The sequence below is a fragment of the Coenobita brevimanus genome, chromosome 103, assembly GCF_032717465.1.
Source record: "Coenobita brevimanus isolate Jiangsu-jjx chromosome 103, ASM3271746v2, whole genome shotgun sequence".
Classification (NCBI taxonomy): Eukaryota; Metazoa; Arthropoda; class Malacostraca; order Decapoda; family Coenobitidae; genus Coenobita; species Coenobita brevimanus.
Window position 1 is genome coordinate 34,686,107 of NC_137056.1, and position 18,581 is coordinate 34,704,687.

Below are 18,581 nucleotides of genomic sequence, written 5' to 3' on the forward strand. Positions count from 1 at the left end.
TCTATTTTCTCTCCACTAGACCACACGGGAATTTAGAGTGTTGTGCAATGAAAAAAACAGTGTGTTGTGTTAAGGATTTACAGTTGTGAGAGAAAAGACTCAATTGGAAAAAAATTTAAAGTAAATAGACTTTTTGTTTTGGCTTTGGAAAATTATAAGAATGGGAAAAGTTAAAGTGCAACACTTAGTAAGTTACAATGGAGCATTAGTTAGACAAGAGTGCACACTGTGAAGAGAACGGACTTCTGTGTGCGATTGACTAAGTTCAGTGCAAGACTTCAGGAACAGAGTACTGCAAGTGCTTCAGGAAATCCTTCTTACTGTCAGAGTCCGAGACGAGGCGGTTATTCATCGAGGTGGCAATGGACTTGCTATAAGTAGGGAGAATGTTTCATACTGTACTTTTTTCCATACTATACTTACCTCGTTTCACTCTTTAATGTCCTTTATTGGTGTGAATAGGGTGTTAGGAGCTATGCATGTGCAGTAGGAAGGTGTTTTTCTGAGTTAGGCTAGGTTAGGGTCCATAAGTACCAGTCCAGGAGCCGGTCACCAGAATGTTTATTAATGTATGAACATACTTCTAAACCCTCATTTTATGTTTCTTTTGCATTTATTTCAGTCATTTATGTGCCTTATTGGTGTGATTTGGGTCTTAAATAGGTGCTATGCATGTCCAGAGGGAGTTGTATAGGTGTTTCTCTGAGTTAGGGTCCATAAGTACAAGTCCATAAGCTGGGGCCCAATATCCGGACAGAACCAATATCCGGACCTACCTATGGCTCTATTACGTCGGATATTGGAGTGATTACTGTATATATATATATACATATATATATACAGTATATATAGTAACCCCTCGCTATACGATGTCTCTTTATATGATATTTCGCTTATATGATGTCGACAATTTAGTACCCTACCCCCACTATAAGATGGGAACGATTTGCTACAACGATGGATGATCCGCAGCTCAGTGAACAGCGAACACTCGAACACAACAGAAACGTTCCGACGGTCGGCGCTGGACAACACACGCTCGTTCACCGGTCCAGCCTCATCAGCCAGCCCTGCCCAGCCAGCCAGTTTTGACAGTGATGAGTGAGGGCTCTGAGGCCCTTATTCTCCCTTAGCCTCGGAGTCAGGACAATTCGCCGTCAGAACGATTTCCCGTCAATTACAGTAATCCCTCGTTATACGATGGGGTTCCATTCTTGAAAACCCCATCGTATAGCAATCCATCGTATAGCAAACCCATTATAACATGGAGGCAATGGGGATACATTTGCAGACCTGCTTAAACTCTCACATACACACACCTTAGCTCTCACATACATGAAATATCATTATGTTTAAACATTTAAAGTAACATTTTAATAGTGTATAAAGAGGAAAAAAACATGAAAACTACAGTATACAGTAGTTCTTACCATTACTGAAGGAGGTAGATTGTTGATGTGGTTCCTAAACAATTCGCCGTGAAATCAACAATTTGCTGTCAAAATATGGACGATTCCCCATCATTCTGTAAATACAGTATACTCATTATTGATTAATTGATACTTTAATAACTAATTTTCAGGGCGATCCATCAAAGTCTATGTTCATTCAGTAACGTAGGCTTTGGATGTCATTTATAAGTTGCACTTTTATACCTTGCTGTAGTTGACTTTAAATTATGTTCTAGCATCACCCATAGCTGTCATCATCAGTTTCCATTGGTACTACAACATCCTGGGTGTATTTTAAAACTACTTTGAAGAGGTATATACAAGTGCAGTATTCAAAAACTAGTGTACTTGCTAATTTAACTGGTATGTAAATAAATGACGGGGAATCATCCTGATGGCGAAAAGTCCTGATGGCAAATTGTTTAGTTATTGTTATGATGGTGAATTGACTTGACGACGTATTGTCCCGAAACCTTTATATAGACATAATATGAAGATTATTCGTATAATTCCAAAGTATATCAATCGTTCACTTGAGGTCATTAGGCATATGCCAATATCCCGTATATAGCCTTATGTTAGGATGAAGGAACGATTGTAAATCGCCTGATTCGCATTTCAGTATACAGTAATCCCTCCACTATCCAATGTAATAGAGCCAAAGGCATGTCCGGAAAGTGGTCCTGTCCGGATAGTGGGCCCCAGCCTCCTGGACTTGTACTTATGGACCCTAACTCAGAAAAACACCTATACAACTCCCTCTGGACATGCATAGCACCTATTTAAGACCCAAATCACACCAATAAGGGACATAAAAGACTAAAATAAATGCAAAAGAACCAGAGAATGAGGTTTTATAGGTGAGTTTAAACAATATTTAACATTCTGGGTACTTACAACAAGTCTCTGGCTCCTGGACTGGTAGTTATGGACCCTAACCTAGCCTAACTCAGAAAACACCTCCCTACTGCACATGTATAGCACCTAAGACCCTATTCACACCAATAAGGGACATAAAAGAGTGAAATGAGGTTTTAGAGCTAATTATGGAAAATACAGTACAAAGTGAAACATTCTGGGTACTTACAGCAAGTCCCTGGCTCTTGGACTGGTACTTATGGACCCTAACCCAGCCTAATTTTGAAAGCCACCTAAATAACTTCCTACCGGACATACATAGCACATGTTTAAACCTATTTAAGACCCTGTTAAAACAATAATGGTCATAAAGCTTGAAATAAATGAAAAGGAACCAAAGAATGGGGAATTAGAAGTGACTGTACATCATCCAGGGTAATTACAGCACGTTTGTGGCCGCCTTTTTTAAGGTTTTGGCAGTGGTGAAAATGCTCTTGAAGCACATACAGTAATCCAGTGTTGTGCTGCACTTACAGTAATTCTTTGCACTGTGAGTTATAACTGTTTAACACTGCACGTTGTTAATTGCACCAGGCCAGTTTCAACTGCCATTTGCACTCCACAGCTAATCCTTTGGACTCTAAATTATAATTTCTTAACACTGCACAACATTGTATATTCCCGTGTGGTCTAGTGGCGAGGTATTGCAGTTTATTCACTGTTTATTCACCAAAAAATGAGCACGTGTGGCTCCCATTACAATATGATACATCCGCAATCGAAGTTAGGCATTGTTTGGGTCTTGGTGCAGGGGAAACAGTTGCCAGATGGCAATGGCCACCTTACCAAACTCCTCAATTTTCATTTCCAAATTTAATTTTTCATTACCAAATTCGTAAAGCTAGCATTTATTCTTCACTAATTATACATACAAGTGGAAGTATATGTAATCACTCTTCGTATAATGAACAGCACGTTGGTTATTTTCACACTATGTATGTTAGCAGATTAATCAGAGAGAGCAAACAATCCACCATCTCCATCCTGTGTATCCTTATACACGTGAAAAATCCGTTTGGTAATGCATTACTCAGATTCATTACCAAACAAATTTTTCATGACCAAATTGGCCCACATTTAGTAATGAAAAATACCCAATGGCAACCCTGACAGGGGAGGGGGGAAGGGGAGGGGGGAGGAAGGAAGGGGTGAGTGTCCGTGGTGTAACAGCTGTTCGGCGCCGCGCGACAGTTTCAAATTACAGGTGGGAAAAAATTCGGATTTTGGGGGGATTTTTTCTTTTTTTTGGCCATTTTTGGGTTCCAAAAGTCCAGGCCCACAATGTCTGGTAAGTGGGGATGTTCGGAAAGTGGGCGTCCGGATAGTACGGGGATTACTGTATTTATATTTTTTCAGTTAATACTCATTATGTGATGCCATATTTTACATTTATTATAAGAACAATAAACCCACCATCACTTTTATAACTCATATAATTAAAAAACTAGTGTACTTGCAAGGGAGACAGAGATAGTGGCTGCAGTGCTGTGGGAGATGGAGGGTGGGACGAGGAAGGCCGCAATGGAGTGACAGAGTGCCTTAGTGGAGACACAGGTGACACGGGAGACGGCGATTGGCTGGAGGTTAGGTCCAGCACAACGGGCCGAGCATGTCCTCGGTGGGAGGTGTCCCTCGGTGTTTCTCTGCTGGTTGAAGGTTGGGGAGATTCTCTGCTTGTCGAGGGCTGGGGAGATCCTGTGCAACTTGCTGGGCTGGTGGGGGGCTGCTTAAAGAACGATGTGATCATTGTCTGCCTGACAGCCCTTTTCTTCTCCTCCAGCATCGTCCTGTACACCTTCATACTCTCCTCGAGCCGATTAGCTGTGTCCCTGCATCGTCCTGGGGGTGGGTCATGTGTTTTCATAAGATCTATAAGCTCATCCAGCTTTGTTTGCATCTCTGTCAGGATCTTGATGTTGAGAGCTCGGACCTCAGGCACAGCCTCCTCCTCCCCTCTGCCTCCTGGTGCGCGTGCTAGATCTCCATATTGAGGAGCTCCTCATTGCTGAGCTCCTCCCTGCGGCTCTTGAGAACCTCCTCCACATCATCCTCGTCAACCTCCCCGAAGCTCATCTCGTGCGACAACTCAACAATGTCTTGCCGCACACTCTCGACAGGCAGAGGTTGCACGCCCTCAGGGAAGCCGGTGAAGGAGTGAACACATTCTGGCCACAGCTTCTGCCACACACCGTTCATCGTCGCCTGGCTCACCTTGTCCCATGCTGCAGTTATATTCTCCAGAGCGTGGCATATGTTGTACCCTCTCCAGAACTGCTGTACTGCTGTCCTGTCGTCACTGTTGCAGGCCCTTACCAACTGCTTCATCGTGTAGCGGAGGTAGTAGGCCTTAAAGGCAGCGATCACCCCTCGGTCCATTGGCTGCAACAAAGACATGGTGTTGGGGGGTAGGAACACCACCTCAACATTGCTGGGCCATTCCTTCATTGTGGGCGGGTGGCTAGGTGTGTTATCCATCACCAGGAGAAATCTGTTTGCCAGATTTCACGAGATCCATACCTCTTCAGTACACGAGAGAGGTACGAGTGAAAATACGACAAACAGATACCTGAAGTCAACCAAACCTTCTTTTTCAACTTCCAGATAACCCCAAGGTTCTCCTTAACATACCCCACCAGAGCCCTGGGGTTCTCGGAGTGGTAGACTAGGAGCGGATTCAAATTGAGGTCGCCCTCGGCGTTGCCCCCCTGCAGCAGTGTCAGGAGGTCCTGTGAGGCCTTGAATCCTGGCGTAGACCTTTCCTCCATTGCAAGATATGTCTTGGAGGACATTCTCTTCCAAAAGAGCCCAGTCTCATCAGAATTCAACACCTGCTTCGCACTACAGTGCTCGTCAGAAGTATCGAACGCCTATGGCCGGGCGCGCGATACTTATGGCCAAAAAAGAATCACCCATTTTTGGTAGTAAAAATTGAGCCACAAGTTTCCTGTGCTAGCATGACGTCATGGTACCCTGAGGCCATCCTACACTTTGGTTGGTTCCCACCTCAGTTGCCTACGGGCTGCCTGAGAGAGAGGAACTCCGCTGCGTCTCCCTCTCTTTTTGCGCCATTTTTTACCGAGTGTCCCACAGTGTTTTGGTTTTCGCCACTTTGGTATGGCACCTACCAGTGAACTATCGAGTGAAATCATATCCCAGATCATTGCTCTAAAGGAGGCAGGCCACCAAACGAAGGAAATTAGTGAATTGGTTGGCGTGGCTCGATCAACAGTGTGTAGGTGGTGCGCGCGTTTTCGAGTGGAAAACAGTGGTGACGTTCCCACAAAGAAACCGTGGTCTGGTAGGTCTAGGAAAACTTCCCCGAGGTCTGTTAATGTTTTAAAACGTGCAGTCGTGCGAGTGCAAGGAAAATATAGGAGAGCAACCCAGAAGTATTTGGTGAGGTTTCTGTGCACACAATGTCTCGAAGGGTCCATGAACTTGGTTACACAAGTCACAGGCCTGTGAAAAAACCTCTTCTCTCTAGCAACCAGCAACTTTGTAGGCTTGCCTTTGCTAACAAATACCTTAATTGGGGTGAGGAGCAATGGTTGTCAGTGTAGTGGTCTGATGAGGCAACGTTTAGTGTAACCTGTAACAGAGGAGCACGTGTGTACCGGCACAAAGGTAGTGACCCACTTGACCCACAGTATGTTGAAAGCACAGTTAAACATTCTGATTCACTCATGGTATGGGGTTGTTTTTCTGATAAAGCTTTGGGGAAGCTTGTTGTGCTTCCCAAGAACTGCACAGTGAATCAGGATGTTTATCTGGAGCTTCTGTGTGATCGTTTACCTGATTCATTCGAGCTAACAGGTGCACGAGTGTTTCAGCAGGACGGTGCACCTGCTCATAAGACCAAATCGGTCACCAATTGGTTTTGTGACTGCGAGGTACAGTATCATTCATGAAAGACTGGCCATGAAATAGCCCAGACTTCATCCCGATTGAAAACCTCTGGAACCTTGTAAAGAAGAATCTCCAAAGGAAGGACGTGAGCTCTCTGCCTAAGCTGGAAGCTGCCATTCGTGACTCCTGGGACAAAATACCCCTCCAGCACCTGAGGAACCTCGCCCTTTCACTTCCAAGACGTCTCAGGTCTGTGAAGAAGCGTAAAGGATACCCTACAAAGCACTAAAGGTAAATAAAATGCATTATTTATTTGTTTTTTCAATGTTGAAAGGTTTGTTTTGTAGGAGGGACGCAGGGCACTCGATACTTCTGACGAGCACTGTATAGCCACCCTCCGCAGTGATTCGTTTCAGCTCATCAGGAAATGCTGCTGCCGCCACCATATCTGCACTCACCGCCTCACCGTACATCTTCACGTGGTGGAGATTTGCGCACCTCTTAAACTGGTCAAACCACCCATGGCTAGCCTTAAAGGTCTAGCTTTCATCAAGCTCATTCCTGACCTTTAGTTCGTCCCAGATCGAGAGAGCCTTAATGCAAATAATAGCCTGGCTCATGGGTGCCTTGCTCCGGTTCTGATCTTCCACCCACATGTGCAGCATCCTCTCCAGCTCCTTGATTGCAGGCTCTCGCTGGTGGGTGATACGGGAGGCAGATGAGGTTGCAACCTCCCCAGCAACAACCCTAATGGCCTCCTTCGTCTTGATGATGGTGAAGACAGTCGACTGGGCCAGGTGAAGAGCCAAGGTGATAGAACACGCACCTTCGCCTTTGTCGTGCCGCTTAAGGATTTTCAATTTCACCTCCAGTGACACAGTCTTACGGACACGCTTTACGTGAACATCACCAGCACCACCACTAGCAGGGCACTTACCACCACGACTAGGGCCTCCACTAGCACCACCACTAGCCCCCCACGTGGTGCAGCACCCTTACCAGACATTATCACACTTATTTTGGCTAAAATTCACGCTGGAGGAGATCAGGGACTTACATTCGGCAGCAGTGGAGCAGGAACCCTAGGAAGTCGTGCAGTGAGTGGACAAGGCCGACGCAGAGCAGGAGATCGCAGCAGAAAAGCCAGCAACACCAGTGATGGAGAGTGAAGATATGTCCATGATGGAGATCAGCCAGGTATGGTGTGCCATTGATAAATTCAAGGAAGAATTCAAAGACATTGAATGCTCTTAGTTGCAATTGGAGGAGGTGATGGCTTCACTGGACAGAACCTTCTGCTACTACACAGCCAAGCACAACCAGGAAGTAAACAAACGGAAGCAAACCCTCATCACCCGTTACCTTTGGCTCCAAGAAAGTGAGGAGTCACTCCCTTCAACATCAGAAGAACCATATCCTGAGGAGGATCAAGGGGATGATGCAGTGTCTGAGGTGTCAGAAATAGACTTTGAGGGGTTTATGAACGAAGTGAGTGCATTACGTAGTGAAAATGTCGAAAGTGCTGGTGATGAGAGTGGTGAGGAAGGTGGTGTGTCGGGTGGTGTGGTGGGTGATGCAGGAGATGCTCGCTAAATGCCTCATCCTGTCTCGGATCCCCTTCTTACCTCCATCAAGCCTGTTTTCTTCTTGGGTTAAGGTGAGCAGCCAAGTTCTTGTTGGTATAGTTAAGCCATATCCTTGTTGACTTAGTAAAGCCATAATCTTGCTGATTTACTTTATCTTAGGTAATATGTCTTAGATAGTTCCCCTGTACAGAACAATACTTGGGCCTGAAAGGAGTCTCAAGGGTTGCCCATGAAGGGAGGTGCCACCCATATGTAATTTTTCCCATAAGTTTATGTATTCAGAGTACATGAATTCCTAGTATGCACCGTTGTCTGCCACCCATATAGGCATGTACTAGGGGGATGGACCGTGTAGTTATATATATATAGATAGATAGATAGATAGATATATCTATATACATACATATCTATATACATACATATATATATATATATATATATATATATATATATATATATCTCATTTGCCAGACTCCTTAATCCCGTAAGGGGTGGCCACAAACAAATCGCCTCCATGTCGCCCTGTCCCCCGCCATTTCATTGCCCTGCTCCCAGCTCACACACCCCTCTCTCATATACCTCTCAACTCCATCCCTCCATCTCATCCTTGGCATCCACCTCACTCACATACACTCTCCTCATCAGTCTCCTACTCTCCATCCTCTCCACATGGCCAAACTACCTCAATGTGTTGCTCCTAACGCTTCCTATCACATCCACATCCACACCACAACGCTCCCTCACTTCCTCATTTGTCAGTCTGTCTCTCCATGTGACTCCACATGCTTCTCTCAAATAACTCATTTCCACTGCAGTCACTCTTGATTTCTGTTCCACCAACAAGGTCCAAGCTTCACTTCCATTCGTTAGAGTTGGTATCACAATACTGTCATGTAGTATGGTAGCTTTTTCGCTTCCATGCTCACTTCCCTGTTTCTTATCACTGCTTTCAAGAAACCATCTACCTTTCTTCCTTGTTGTACCCTTTCAAGCACTTCATTCTCAAAACTTCCATCCTTGCTCATCACACTACCCAAGTACTTAAATTCACTCACATTTTCCATTTCCTCCTCATCCAACCTTACATTCACTGACTTCACTTCTCTCGAAGATCATAACTTTACTCTTCCCTACATTCACCTTCAGATTCCATTTCTTACACCCTCTCCCAGACTTATCCACCAAGCCTTGCAGCTCCCCTTCGTCTTCACGTAATAACACTGTATCATCTGCAAACAACAGTACTGGTAGTTTCCAAACACTGCCCTCTCTCACTAGGGCCGCTCCAACATCCACTGGCCTACCTTGTATCTCTTTTATAACCCCATCGATATACAGACTGAACAACTATGAGGACATGACACATCCTTGTTTCAACCCAACCCTCAAATAGAAAAATTCACTCAGTTCACTATCCAATGCACTACAACCTTAGCACCCTCATACATACTCTTCATGGCCTTCAACAACTTCCCATCCACTCCATATATTTGTAATACTTTCAACAATCCTTGTCTGTCCACCTTATCATATACTTTCTCCAAATCCTTGAAGGCCACATGCAACTTCTTTCCCTTCTCTAGAAACTTTTCCACTATAGATCGAAGAATGAATATCTGATCTACACAACCTCTTCCCTTCCTAAGACCTCCCTGTTCTTCTCCAACTAATTCTTCCCTTTTTTCCCTAACTGTGGATAAATATCCAAGCATATAGTTTTCGTATTACTCTAAGAAGACAAATGCCCCAATGATATTTTCTGTATATTTACCCTGTCGCGTACGGTAGGTTTCGGTAAGTTTTCTGGCTCACCATTTTAATTCCACCCTCCTCTGCGCCAGCTCCCCCGTGTGCCTATAAAATCATGTATTCTTGCCTTATTTTTGCCACTCAAACATTTATATATTGCCATAAAAACTACATTATCTTATTCGCCGATGTTTGTTCTAGGCGATAAGTAAAAAGAGTACAGAATAGTACAAATAGTAGTACATTATTTTGGTGTGAATAAACAATTGGGAACTTCAGTCTCACTTCCCAGCATCATAGCTCAAATGTTTTCCCTCATACCTGGAATTGTTATTACATGTTTAGAAGGAGAATTTCTTCAGCTTTTTAATAAATTTTGCATCCTTTTTATATTATTTTTAGTTTTCGAGAAAATAGCTGAAAACTAAAAGTAATTACCTATAGGGAACTGATTTTTAGTTGACGGTGCTCTTGGGAAGAAGTTTTCTTGCAGATGTTATGTTTTTATTTCATCAGCTTATGTAGAATTTCATGGGCTTTCTCATGGTATCTTCAGGAAATCAATGCGTCCAAAACTTTTCAAGTAAATGGATGACAAAGGTAGAATACTCCTCCAAGCACGCTGCATATTTTGCCCGCAAGTGAGATAAAAAACTCTTTCCCTGCTTGTACCTAAAAATTATGCTCCCAAAGGCAGTTCTTCTTCTTCTTTTCTTCTTCTTCTTCTTTTCTTCTTCTTCTTTTCTTCTTCTTCTTCTTTTCTTCTTCTTCTTCTTCTTTTCTTCTTCTTCTTCTTTTCTTCTTCTTCTTCTTCTTCTTCTTCTTGTTCTTCTTCTTCTTCTTCTTCTTCTTCTTGTTCTTCCTCTTCTTCTTCTTCTTCTTCTTGTTCTTCTTCTTCTTCTTGTTCTTCTTCTTCTTGTTCTTCTTCTTCTTCTTCTTCTTCTTGTTCTTCTTCTTCTTCTTGTTCTTCTTGTTCTTCTTCTTGTTCTTCTTCTTCTTCTTGTTCTTGTTCTTCTTCTTCTTGTTCTTCTTCTTCTTCTTCTTGTTCTTCTTCTTCTTGTTCTTCTTCTTCTTGTTCTTCTTCTTCTTCATCTTGTTCTTCTTCTTCTTGTTCTTCTTCTTCTTCTTGTTCTTCTTCTTCTTCTTCTTCTTGTTCTTCTTCTTGTTCTTGTTCTTCTTCTTGTTCTTGTTCTTCTTCTTGTTCTTCTTGTTCTTGTTCTTCTTCTTCTTGTTTTTGTTCTTGTTCTTCTTCTTCTTGTTCTTCTTCTTCTTCTTCTTCTTGTTCTTGTTCTTCTTCTTCTTGTTCTTGTTCTTCTTCTTGTTCTTGTTCTTGTTCTTCTTCTTGTTCTTCTTCTTCTTCTTCTTCTTCTTGTTCTTCTTCTTCTTCTTCTTCTTCTTGTTCTTGTTCTTCTTCTTGTTCTTGTTCTTCTTCTTGTTCTTGTTCTTCTTCTTGTTCTTGTTCTTCTTCTTGTTCTTCTTGTTCTTCTTGTTCTTCTTCTTCTTCGTGTTCTTCTTCTTCTTCTTCTTCTTCGTGTTCTTCTTGTTCTTGTTCTTGTTCTTCTTGTTCTTGTTCTTGTTCTTCTTGTTCTTGTTCTTGTTCTTGTTCTTCCTCTTCTTGTTCTTCCTCTTCTTGTTCTTGTTCTTCCTCTTCTTGTTCTTCTTGTTCTTCCTCTTCTTGTTCTTCTTGTTCTTCCTCTTCTTGTTCTTCTTGTTCTTCCTCTTCTTGTTCTTCTTGTTCTTCTTCTTCTTGTTCTTCTTCTTCTTCGTGGTGGTGGTGGTAGTGGTGGTGGTGGTGGTGGTGGTGGTGGTGGTGGTGGTGTTGTTGTTGTTGTTGTTGTTGTTGTTGTTGTTGTTGTTGTGTGTGTGTGTGTGTGTGTGTGTGTGTGTGTGTGTGTGTGTGTATATACAGGTGTAGAATTTTATATGCTTTCTCATGATGTTTTCAAAACATTGGCACGACTAATACATCCCAAGTACCTGGACGATAAAGAACAATATACCTCCTAGCGTGCTGTCAGTTTTTCCTGTCTCACCCACACCAACATATTCCATTTGCCAGGTTTATTTTGATTATTCAGAGTATACATGTAAAATTTAATAAGCTTTTTTATAGTGCTCTCAGAAAATCGACATGACAGACCACTAGAATTTTTGCTGGGTACTGATACTGAAGCTGTATTTATTTCCATCTCTAATGTGTATATGTAGAAAATAATACTTATTTGTGTAAATATAGAAATACAGAAATAGGTCAATATACAGGTCAACAAAATACGGATAACTCACTTCCTCCAGAGGAGTTGAACTGCTGGCAGGGCATTGAGGGGTTTGATGATGAGGAGTTATGTAGTGTGTGTGTGTGTATTTACCTATTTGTAGTATACAGGAATTGAGCAATGCTCGTGTTGTCCTGTCTCCATATCCACATTTATCAAGTCTACCTTTACACACATGAATGTTTTTCTCATGCACCACCTTTTCGTCTAAGTCGTTCCAAATACTTATGTATTTACCTAATATACCTAATTGTGATATACACGGAATGTGCTATGCTCGTGGATTTCCGTCTCTGTTTCTCAATAAGTCAAATTTAGCTTTAAACTCGTTTAAGTTTTTAGACTGGACTATCTCTTTGTCCAGGCTGTTCCATAAGTCTATACTTCTTTAAGGAAAGCTGTATTTCTTGATATCCTTCAAGCAGCTTGACTTTTTCAATTTCATTCCATGTCCTCTTGTTGCTCTCTTATCCCATAAAAACAGATCTTCTTTGTCAATTTTATCTACTCCCACCATGGTCCTGAACACTGCAATCAACTCCCACCATGGTCCTGAACACTGCAATCATGTCTCCCCTGTTTCTCCTTTCCTCTATGGAAGGCAAATCCAGCTTTTCCAGCCTCTCTCTGTATGACAGGTCTGCCAGACTGGGGACCATCTTGGTTGCCGTTCTTTGTATTCTCTCAATCTTGTTTATATCTTTCTTTTTGTGTGGGGACCACACTGCCGCTGCATATTCTAACATGGGGCGGATCATGGCCACTATCAATTTTTTCATCATCTCCTCATCCATATAATGAAATGCTACTCTTATGTTAGTCAGGAGTTTGTAAGTCTCTCCAACTATCTTGTTAATGTGCTTTCCTGGTGACAAACTATCTTGGACCAGCACTCCCAAATCTTTCTCTTCTCTCATTTTTGTGATTAATTCATTACCCAACAAATAATTCAGTGATGGCCTCCTGGTACTTTTACCCATTTCCAATATTGTACATTTCTTTACATTAAATTTCATTTCCCACGTCCGGCTCCAATCATGTATCCTATCCAGATCCTCCTGCAGCATTTTACAATCCTCCTCAACCTCTACCTTCCTCAAGATCTGTACATCATCAGCAGACTTGCATAACTGTTCACTCCATCTACCATATCATTTACGTAAATCGGGAACATTACTGGCGCCAACTCCGAGCCTTGAGGGACTCCACTTGTTACTTCCCTCCATCCAGAGATCCTATCCTTTATTACTGTCCTCATTTGTGTGTCTCTCAAAAAGTCTCTCATCCATTCCAGAAGTTTCCCCTTCAGTCCTCCTATATATTCTAGTTTCCACATTAGTCTCTTATGAGGTACCTTGTCAAAGGCCTTCTCCAGATCTAAGTACACACAATCTACCCAACCATCTATTTCCTGTACCACGTCAATCGCTCTTGAGTAAAAGCTCAACAAGTTAGAAGCACATGACCTTCCACTTCTGAATCCAAGTTGACATTCAGACAAAATATTCATCTCTTCTAGATATTTTATCCATCTGTCTTTCAGGATTCTCTCGCACAATTTTGCGACCATGCTGATTAGAGACACTGGTCTATAATTCAGGGGTTCTTCCCTGTTTCCTCCCTTATAAATTGGTACCACATTTGCCCTCTTCCATTCTTGTGGCACTTTCCCCACTTCCAGAGAACACACAATTAAACTGTGAATTTTATCCGCCAGTTGTTCTCTGCATTCCTTCAGTACCCAATTAGAAATTTCATCAGGTCCTGGGGCTTTCTTTACATCTTGAGTTTCCAGTAATTTATATACTTCCTGTACCTCCACTTTTATATCTTTTATCACCAGTACATTTCTAATCACTCCCTCCCCTTCCACAAACTCTTTTTCATTAGTGAAAACTGGTTGGAAACATTTGTTCATTATTTCAGCTTGCATTGCGGCATCTTTATAGACCTCTCCTTTTACTTTCAGTTTGGTGATTCCTTCCTTTTGTTTCAGTTTGCCATTAACAAATCTATAAAACAGTTTGGGTTCATCCTTGCATTTGTCTATTATACCTTTTTCAAAATTCCTTTCTTCTTCTTTACGTATTCTTGTGTATTCATTTCTAAGTCTTTTATATTCTTCCTTTGTTCATTTGTTACCTCTCTTTCTCCAGTTGTTCCATGCCTTATCTCTCTCATTTTTTTGCTATCATACACCTTCTATTAAACCACTCCTTTTTCCTCTTATCTTTCCCTCTTACTATTGGTACAGATTTTTCCATTTCCAAATTATAGAGGTCTAGAAAGATATCCCACTTCCTCTGTATCTCTCTTGTTTCTCTGAATTTTCTCCAATCCGCATTTTCAAAAAAGTTTCTCAATCCTGTAAAATTTGCATTCCCAAAGTTGTATCTTCCCTGTCTATGAAGCTCGTCTCCTGGCGCAACGTTCCCTGTTATCATCTGGAACTCAATTCCCACATAATCACTTTTTCCTATAGGACAGAGATATTTCAGTGATTCTGTTACATCAGGTTCTTTGGTAAACAGTAAATCTGACCTTGCCGGTGTGTCCTCACCTCGAAACCGTGTCTCTTCTTTGACCCATTGCGTCATCACATTAGTCATTATTACAGGTATATTTAATAACATAGTGCCCCATGAATCCTCGGCGCCTCGTGAGTACCATTCCTCCCAGTTCACCTCTTTACAGTTAAAGTCACCCACCAGAATTATATTATTGCTTTTCTCAATTATTTTTTGTAAATAGCTAGCCATATCTGACAACATCTCCTGGTATTCGTCATCCTTTCATGCTCTCGTCTTAGGGGGAACATACTATCTATCTATCTATCTATTGCCAGACGCCTCAATCCCGTTTGGGGTGACCACAAACAAATTGCCTCCAAGTCACCCTGTCCCCCGCCATTTCACTGCGCTGCTCCCAACTCACACACCCCCTCTCTCATATACCTCTCTACCCCATCCCTCCATCTCATCCTCGGCCTCCCCCTCCCTCTTCCCCCCTCCACCTCACTCAAATACACTCTCTTCGTCAGTCTTTCACCCTCCATCCTCTCCACATGGCCAAACCACCTCAGTGTGTTCCTCATGACGCTTCCTATCACATCCACATCCACACCACAATGCTCCTTTATATCCTCATTTGTCAGCCTGTCTTTCCACGTGACTCCACAGGCTCCTCTTAAATAACTCATTTCCACTGCTCTCACTCTTGACTTGTGTCCTTCCAACAGTGTCCAAGCTTCACTTCCGTACGTTAGAGTTGGTATCACAATACTGTCATGTAGTAACTTTTTCACTTCCATGCTCACTTCCCTGTTTCTTATCACTGCTTTCAAAGAACCAGCAACCTTTCTCCCCTCCTGTACCCTTTCAAGCACTTCACCCTCCAAACCTCCATCCTTACTCATCACACTACCCAAGTACTTAAACGTACTCACATTTTCCAATTCCTCACCATCCAACCTCGCTGTACATTCACTAACTTCACCTCTCTCAAAGACCATCACTTTACTCCTCCCTACATTCACCTTTAGATTCTGTTTCTTACACACACTCTCAAACTCATCCACCAAGCCTTGCAGCTCCCCTTCGTCTTCACTCAACAACACAGTATCATCTGCAAACAACAGTACAGGGAGTTTCCAAACACTATCCTCTCTCACCAGGGCCACTCCAACATCCACTACCCTACCTTGTACCTCTTTTATTACCCCATCCATGTACAGATTGAACAACCATGGAGACATGACACATCCCTGTTTTAAACCAGCTTTCAAAGAGAAAAATTCACTTAGTTCACCATCCACACGCGCTGCAGCCTTCGCACCATCGTACATACTCTTCACAGCATTCAGGAACTTCCCATCTACTCCATATATTCTTAACACTACCGCCATATCTCTCTTAACATTCTCTCCAGTTTCTAATTTCATATATATATCACTTCAGCCCTGCCTTCTCCCCTTTCCACGGTATCTACATTTATGTTGTTCTTCACTGCTATCATCACTCCTCCTCCCGTTTTTTCTTTTCTGTCTTTTCTTCACAGTTTGTATTTACCATCTCCCAAATGAACATCAATATCTTCTCGTAATTTGGTCTCTACAAAGCACATGACATCAGGTTCATGTTCTCTCAAGAAATCGTTAATTTCAAGCCTTGCCGATACTAAACCATCAACAGTAGTATTTATCACCTTCAAACTATTTTTGATGTTTTTTTATACCCTCTTCTCTCCTTCTCTCTGTTAGTACCACTTCCTCAACTTCTGATCTTTCACAGCCATCCCCCTTAGTTTCCTTCACTTCTATTTCCTTAAATACCACTTCCTTACTTTCATATCCATCACTCTCCAAAAAAAAGTATTACATTCTTCCTCTGTCCTCTTATCATTTTTCTCCTTTACTTGTTCCTTCAATGATTTTAAAACTTCTCTTTCTTCTTCATTTAAATCTTTTCTTATTATGATATTTTCCATCCCTGCCTCTTTGCTTAATTTCCAGGTCTATCTATCTATTGCCAGACGCCTCAATCCCATTTGGGGTGGCCACAAACAAATCGCCTCCAAGTCACCCTGTCCCCCGCCATTTCACTGCCCTGCTCCCAACTCACACCCCCCTCTCTCATATACCTCTCCACCCCATCCCTCCATCTCATCCTCGGCCTCCCCCTCCCTCTTCCCCCCTCCACCTCACTCACATACACTCTCTTCGTCAGTCTTTCACCCTCCATCCTCTCCACATGGCCAAACCACCTCAGTGTGTTCCTCATAACGCTTCCTATCACATCCACATCCACACCACAACGCTCCTTTATATCCTCATTCGTCAGCCTGTCTCTCCACGTGACTCCACAGGCTCCTCTTAAATAACTCATTTCCACTGCTCTCACTCTTGACTTGTGTCCTTCCAACAATGTCCAAGCTTCACTTCCGTATGTTAGAGTTGGTATCACAATACTGTCATGTAGTAACTTTTTCACTTCCATGCTCACTTCCCTGTTTCTTATCACTGCTTTCAAGGAACCAGCAACCTTTCTTCCCTCCTGTACCCTTTCAAGCACTTCACCCTCCAAACCTCCATCCTTACTCATCACACTACCCAAATACTTAAACGTACTCACATTTTCCAATTCCTCACCATCCAACCTCGCTGTACATTCACTAACTTCACCTCTCTCAAAGACCATCACTTTACTCTTCCCTACATTCACCTTTAGGTTCCGTTTCTTACACACTCTCTCAAACTCATCCACCAAGCCTTGCAGCTCCCCTTCGTCTTCACTCAACAACACAGTATCATCTGCAAACAACAGTACAGGGAGTTTCCAAACACTATCCTCTCTCACCAGGGCCACTCCAACATCCACTACCCTACCTTGTACCTCTTTTATTACCCCATCCATGTACAGATTGAACAACCATGGAGACATGACACATCCCTGTTTCAAACCAACTTTCAAAGAGAAAAATTCACTTAGTTCACCATCCACACGCACTGCAGCCTTTGCACCATCGTACATACTCTTCACAGCATTCAACAACTTCCCATCTACTCCATATATTCTTAACACTTTCCACAATCCTTGTCTATCCACCCTGTCTTATGCTTTCTCCAAATCCATGAAAGCCGCATACAACTTCTTTCCCTTCTCTAGAAACTTTTCCACTAAAGATCTAAGAATGAATATCTGATCTACACAACCTCTTCCCTTCCTAAAGCCTCCCTGTTCTTCTCCAACTAATTTCTCTGTTCTTTCTCTAACTCTGTCTATAAGTATCCTACCATACACTTTTCCTATTATACTAAGAAGACAAATGCCCCTATGATTACCACACACTTCTTTTTCCCCTTTTCCTTTGTACAAGGGAATAATTATACCTGACTTCCAATCCTCCGGGACTCTACCTTCCTCCCAGGCCAATCTGCACATCTTCCACATCCATTCTACTACTATCTCTCCCCCATGCTTCAGCATTTCACCACACACTCCATCAATTCCTGGGGCTTTCCCCGATTTAACTTTCTTCATTGCTTCCACAACTTCTATCCTACTGATTTCTTCCTGTCTTCTCACCTCCCTCCTCCTCCCAGCCTTTCCCCAGCCACTTATACTCGCATTACTTCCATCCTCTACGTTCAACAATTCCTTAAAGTGTTCTCTCCATCTGCTCTCTTTTTCTCCCTTCTCCACTAGTAATCTACCATTTTTATCTTTCACTCCCCTGCTAACTTCACTTCCACCCTGTCTTACTCTTTTCACTTCTCTCCAGAACATTTTCTTACAGTCCCTCCACTTTACACTCAGATTCCTTCCAAATTCCTCATCCACTCTCTTCTTACTCTCTCTTACTAATCTTTTCACCTCTCTCTTCCTTTCCACATATAACTCTCTCTTCCGCCTCTCAACTTCTTCCACGCCCCTATTTCTCATCCATTCATTGTATTCTTTCTTCTTTTGTGCCACAGCCTGTTTCACCTCTTCAGTCCACCACGCTGTTCCTTGCACCCCCCTCCGTCTTCTCTTCCTTCCACACACCACATCACATGCTGCACATATTTCTTCTGTAAATATCTTACACATACGTTCCACATCTCCCATCTGCTCCAATTCATATTTGCCCAATCGTTCCTCCACTTCTCTCTTATACTCTTCCTTTTTCTCATCCTCTTGTAACCTTTCCACTCTCCTTGCAACTACTCCTTCCTCTCGTCTTTCCCTTCTTCTATTCCTCCATCTTACTTGCAT

General features: G+C 42.6%; 1 protein-coding gene across 1 annotated transcript in view; it reads left to right on the plus strand.

Annotated features, from left to right (window-relative positions):
• LOC145415746 (proton-coupled amino acid transporter-like protein acs) overlaps window positions 1-18,581 on the plus strand; it is a 174,184-nt gene that overhangs the window by 91,372 nt on the left and 64,231 nt on the right. The gene's annotated exons all lie outside the window — the stretch shown is intronic.